Source organism: Schistocerca gregaria, unplaced genomic scaffold (genome assembly GCF_023897955.1).
Source record: "Schistocerca gregaria isolate iqSchGreg1 unplaced genomic scaffold, iqSchGreg1.2 ptg001668l, whole genome shotgun sequence".
NCBI classification, from domain to species: Eukaryota; Metazoa; Arthropoda; class Insecta; order Orthoptera; family Acrididae; genus Schistocerca; species Schistocerca gregaria.
The window spans coordinates 5001-10000 of NW_026062932.1; the positions used below are offsets into that span (position 1 = coordinate 5001).

The window sequence follows — 5000 nt, forward strand, 5'->3', positions numbered from 1 at the left end:
GCCCGGCCCCGGACCCGCGCCGCTGTTGGCTCGGGATGCTCTCGGGCGGAATAATCGCTCCCGTCAGCGGCGCTTCAGCTTTGGACAATTTCACGACCCGTCTTGAAACACGGACCAAGGAGTCTAACATGTGCGCGAGTCATTGGGCTGTACGAAACCTAAAGGCGTAATGAAAGTGAAGGTCTCGCCTTGCGCGGGCCGAGGGAGGATGGGGCTTCCCCGCCCTTCACGGGGCGGCGGCCTCCGCACTCCCGGGGCGTCTCGTCCTCATTGCGAGGTGAGGCGCACCTAGAGCGTACACGTTGGGACCCGAAAGATGGTGAACTATGCCTGGCCAGGACGAAGTCAGGGGAAACCCTGATGGAGGTCCGTAGCGATTCTGACGTGCAAATCGATCGTCGGAGCTGGGTATAGGGGCGAAAGACTAATCGAACCATCTAGTAGCTGGTTCCCTCCGAAGTTTCCCTCAGGATAGCTGGTGCTCGTACGAGTCTCATCCGGTAAAGCGAATGATTAGAGGCCTTGGGGCCGAAACGACCTCAACCTATTCTCAAACTTTAAATGGGTGAGATCTCCGGCTTGCTTGATATGCTGAAGCCGCGAGCAAACGACTCGGATCGGAGTGCCAAGTGGGCCACTTTTGGTAAGCAGAACTGGCGCTGTGGGATGAACCAAACGCCGAGTTAAGGCGCCCGAATCGACGCTCATGGGAAACCATGAAAGGCGTTGGTTGCTTAAGACAGCAGGACGGTGGCCATGGAAGTCGGAATCCGCTAAGGAGTGTGTAACAACTCACCTGCCGAAGCAACTAGCCCTGAAAATGGATGGCGCTGAAGCGTCGTGCCTATACTCGGCCGTCAGTCTGGCAGTCATGGCCGGTCCTCGCGGCCGGCCGCGAAGCCCTGACGAGTAGGAGGGTCGCGGCGGTGGGCGCAGAAGGGTCTGGGCGTGAGCCTGCCTGGAGCCGCCGTCGGTGCAGATCTTGGTGGTAGTAGCAAATACTCCAGCGAGGCCCTGGAGGGCTGACGCGGAGAAGGGTTTCGTGTGAACAGCCGTTGCACACGAGTCAGTCGATCCTAAGCCCTAGGAGAAATCCGATGTTGATGGGGGCCGTCATAGCATGATGCACTTTGTGCTGGCCCCCGTTGGGCGAAAGGGAATCCGGTTCCTATTCCGGAACCCGGCAGCGGAACCGATATAAGTCGGGCCCCTCTTTTAGAGATGCTCGTCGGGGTAACCCAAAAGGACCCGGAGACGCCGTCGGGAGATCGGGGAAGAGTTTTCTTTTCTGCATGAGCGTTCGAGTTCCCTGGAATCCTCTAGCAGGGAGATAGGGTTTGGAACGCGAAGAGCACCGCAGTTGCGGCGGTGTCCCGATCTTCCCCTCGGACCTTGAAAATCCGGGAGAGGGCCACGTGGAGGTGTCGCGCCGGTTCGTACCCATATCCGCAGCAGGTCTCCAAGGTGAAGAGCCTCTAGTCGATAGAATAATGTAGGTAAGGGAAGTCGGCAAATTGGATCCGTAACTTCGGGATAAGGATTGGCTCTGAGGATCGGGGCGTGTCGGGCTTGGTCGGGAAGTGGGTCAGCGCTAACGTGCCGGGCCTGGGCGAGGTGAGTGCCGTAGGGGTGCCGGTAAGTGCGGGCGTTTAGCGCGGGCGTGGTCTGCTCTCGCCGTTGGTTGGCCTCGTGCTGGCCGGCGGTGCAGGATGCGCGCGCCTGCGCGGCGTTCGCGCCCCGGTGCTTCAACCTGCGTGCAGGATCCGAGCTCGGTCCCGTGCCTTGGCCTCCCACGGATCTTCCTTGCTGCGAGGCCGCGTCCGCCTTAGCGTGCTCCTCCGGGGGCGCGCGGGTGCGCGGATTCTCTTCGGCCGCCATTCAACGATCAACTCAGAACTGGCACGGACTGGGGGAATCCGACTGTCTAATTAAAACAAAGCATTGCGATGGCCCTAGCGGGTGTTGACGCAATGTGATTTCTGCCCAGTGCTCTGAATGTCAACGTGAAGAAATTCAAGCAAGCGCGGGTAAACGGCGGGAGTAACTATGACTCTCTTAAGGTAGCCAAATGCCTCGTCATCTAATTAGTGACGCGCATGAATGGATTAACGAGATTCCCGCTGGAGGGAAATCTGGGGGACTTTAAGAGACAACTGAGAGCTAAGTTGTTTGATTGGGCCATGGCGCAGTCGGCCCTCACCGGAAGGGTGGAAGCCTTGGAGGAGGAGCTGGCGAGGACGAAGGCGGTGCCCACGGCGCCACCCAAGACCTTTGCACAAGTTGCCGCCGCTCCACCCATACCAGAACGGAAAACGCAGGCGATGATAACCAAAGCCCTGACTGAGAAGGCAACGCTCTTCATCAAGTCCAAGGGCAATGAAACTGGCGCAGAAGTGAGAAAGAAATTCACCTCCCTGGTCAAGCCTGAGGTTGAAGGTGTGAAGTTCTCACGGGTCGCCACAAACGGCCCGACGCTCATCGTAGATGTGGCGTCTGAGACTGATCGCCAGAAGCTTCTAGCTAACAACAAACTGACAGAAGCACTCAAGTGCGAACTGCCGAAAAAGCTCAATCCGCAGATAATCATATATCATGTACCATGTGTCATGAAGAATGAAGCTGTGGTTGAGCTAACTCGAAAGCAAAACGACCTTGGAGGACTTTCCGAAACACAGTTTCGCCAGGAGTTTAAGCCGAAGTTCCGGACTGGGCCAAGGGGCAGACAAACATCACATCTCGTGGTGGAAGTAAGCCCCAGACTCAGAGTCGCGATTCTGAGGCAGAAGCGACTGTACATGGGCTTTGAGTCCATGCCGGTTGACGACTACCTGGACTTAGTCGTTTGCACGCGGTGCCAGGATGTGAACCACTCGGTAAGGTTCTGCAAGCAGGACCCGAGTATAATAACATGTGGGCACTGTGGCGAGAACGGCCACATGAGGAAGGACTGTAGAAAAGCGGGGGACCGAGCGGTCTGTATCCCGTGCAAAAAGCGTAATCGCACATGCGAAACGCCAGGCAAAGAGTGTGCCTACTACAGGATTCTCACTCAACGCAAAATCCAGCGGACAGACTATGGGAGACAAGACCTCTCGTCAACCGTCTCCATTCCGGCCGCTGCCTCTCCTGTCCCCGACCGGACTGTGAAAAATCACAATGCCAATGTCGGTTAAGATAGGACAGCTGAACTGCGCGCGAACGCAAGCGGTGATGCAGGAGGTACGACGCCGAGCGGAGGAGGAGTCTCTAGACATATTATGTCTGCAAGAGCCCTACTCTAGGGACGGAAAGATCCGATATATGCCGACAACAGCTCAGATCCTGGCTGGGGGAGAGCATCCTATGGCAGCAATTGTTGTGCTAAATCGTTCCTTCAGAGCAGTCAAAGTGGCGCACCTAAGCAACAGATGCATGGTGTTAGCTGAGATAAATACTGGCGATTTCACCTTTTTCGTGCTAAATATGTACTTTCAGTACAGGCACAGAGAAAGACCGTATATCGACCAGTTAAAAGAGGCGGTTGGGTTCTACCGCAATGACTTGCTGATTTGCACAATGGACGCAAATGCCATGTCACCCCTATGGCACAGTGACATCACGCCTCTTGGTGCTCGACGCGCCGCCAGGCGAGGTGAGAGACTCGCTGAAGCAATTCACGAGCTCAGACTAGAAGTGCTGAACCGACCAAACTTCCCACCAACTTTCGAAGGCCGCCGTGGAGCGACCTCGAATATCGATGTGACACTGAAGAGTGCACACGAGCATCTCCGTGCGGAGAACTGGAAGGTATGGCGGGGAATGACACTAAGTGACCACAATCTGATCACATTCACTGTAGCCTATGATGGGGAGCCTCCTCCTGAAGACCAGGTGAACGGCACCGTCAAGTACAACTGGCGAAAGGCTAATTGGGATCGACTAAGAGGTAATCTAGTGATACCGAATTGGCCAATGGATCGCGTTGTGGACGTTGACAAAGCTGCAGAAGATCTGACGGCGGCCATACAGACAGCAGCAACAGGCGCAGTCCCGTTGGCCCACACAGGGAAAATGCCTAAGGCACCTTGGAACCCTGAGCTGCAGCGTCTCCGACGCGAATGCAGAAGAGCGCGGCGGCATTACCAGCGCAGCGTAGGCGATCACATTCGTGAGGCCACGCTTGCGCGGTACAGGCGGGCCAAAGCCGTGTTTAAGCGGGCACTGCACACAGTACGGACTGAGAGTTGGCAGTCTTTTGTTCGTGACAGTCTGGCGGCTGACCCCTGGGGTACACCGTACAAGATTGCCGTGTCAAAAGTTCGGTCACCGACGGTCCTGTCGACCCTAAGGAAGATCGATGGCAGTCACACCAAGGACTGGCAAGAGTCAGCTGAGCTCCTCATGAGTACCTTATTGCCCGACGATAGTAGCGAAGATGAGGACGAGGAACAGGGGAATTTGAGGCGACAACTCCATGAGCTGTATGCCGATGAGACGCCTGTTGCTCCGTTCACTGAACGTGAAGTTACCGCCGCAATTCTTGAATTGCGCCGTAAAAAGGCGACGGGCCATGATGGACTCGCTGCCGAGGTTCTCCAAGCCCTGTGCGCGGAGATCTGCCCTTACCTGACTAACCTCTACAATGAGTGCTTACGTCAGGGACGGGTACCAGAATCGTGGAAGTTGGCCGAAGTGGTCATTCTGATAAAGGGTGAGGACAAGGATCCGGAAGTGCCGAAATCATACCGACCCATCTGTCTCTTGAACTCCATGGCTAAGCTCCAGGAGAAGCTCCTATGCCTTCGGCTAGAGCAACACCGGGAACTTAGGGGACGCAGTCCCGACCAATATGGATTCAGGAGGGGTCTGTGTACAGAAGATGCTATAAACAAGGCAATGTTGTTGGTGGACACATCTACAGCCAAGTACGTTGCGGGGATAATGGTTGACATCGCTGGGGCTTTCGACAACCTATGGTGGCCGGCACTGTTCGACAGCCTAAGGAAGTTGGAATGTCCTGG

General features: G+C 56.0%; 1 pseudogene; it reads left to right on the plus strand.

Moving 5' to 3' along the window:
- The window catches only part of LOC126333996 (large subunit ribosomal RNA), an 8912-nt pseudogene that overhangs the window by 824 nt on the left and 3088 nt on the right, over positions 1-5000 (plus strand).